The sequence below is a fragment of the Morone saxatilis genome, unplaced genomic scaffold, assembly GCF_004916995.1.
Source record: "Morone saxatilis isolate NCDOM2014 unplaced genomic scaffold, NCSU_SB_2.0 Contig8, whole genome shotgun sequence".
Taxonomy (NCBI): Eukaryota; Metazoa; Chordata; class Actinopteri; family Moronidae; genus Morone; species Morone saxatilis.
Window position 1 is genome coordinate 27160830 of NW_023340257.1, and position 995 is coordinate 27161824.

The 995-nt window shown below is 40.3% G+C and overlaps 1 protein-coding gene across 1 annotated transcript in view; it reads left to right on the plus strand.

Moving 5' to 3' along the window:
- Positions 1–995, plus strand: part of atp1b3b (ATPase Na+/K+ transporting subunit beta 3b) — a gene marked incomplete in the record, with an annotated part of 10708 nt that overhangs the window by 6545 nt on the left and 3168 nt on the right.

A 995-nucleotide genomic window follows, 5' to 3' on the forward strand; every position in this document is an offset into this window, starting at 1 on the left:
CCAGACCAACAGACTGCTCTGCACTGTGTTCTATCAGAACTAGAGATGTTCCGATTCCGATACCAGTATTGGAAATTGCTCCAATACTGCCTGGAGTCCAGGCACCAATCCGATACCACGTCATTTATTAAATTAGTAATCTATTTACTGGTTAGCTCTGTTAAGCTCTGACACAATGTGTTTCTAAATTTTTGTAAATTATACGTAAATAAAAGAGCAGTCCTAGAGGTCTTTGCTATATGTGAAATTAAATGACAAAGTCCTGATCAAGATAACTCCAAGATTCCTGACATTGGCACTAAGAGGCCAAATTAATCCCATCTAGAGTAGCTATGTTTTTTAGACAGTGAGTTTCGTTTTTTTTTCGGAGTGAACATCAGAAAATTGCAGTTCATCCAGGATTTTATGTCTTAAGACATGTTTGTAATTTAGATAATTGATTATTTCAATTTGCTTGATCGATAGAGTATAACTGCGTATCATCTGGATAGCAATGGAAGTTAATGGAGTGATTCTGTGTGTGGCAATTTCTCTGCTGCTGATGAAGAATGAATAGAGAACTTCTGCCGGCCGACAAGGTTTTATTTTCTTTTGCAAGAAAAGTCAATCAACACACGAGCGGTCAAAGATGAAGAAAGACCCCGAACATGGGAGATCTAAACATTTATAACCTGAGGACCACCTCTTTCACACCTCTTTCTGCCTGTAGGGGTCTGGCCCTCCAGGAAGTGCTTCCACACCCCTCTGCCCACTGCAGGCATCGGGGCTGACCCCCTGCTGGTGTATTTTACATATGAGGTGTCCTGCAGGATCTTGCATTCAGGTGCAAAGCCAAGTCCCAGACATCACAATCTACAAAAACACAAAAGACCTGGCATCTCTGTGTTAGGAAGGGGAGGTTGGGCATATGTAGTGGCTAAAACAAAGAAACTGAATTTACCATTACAATTCAATAATGTGCTAAAGGTAGCATATATTAAAGTAAATAGTATTGG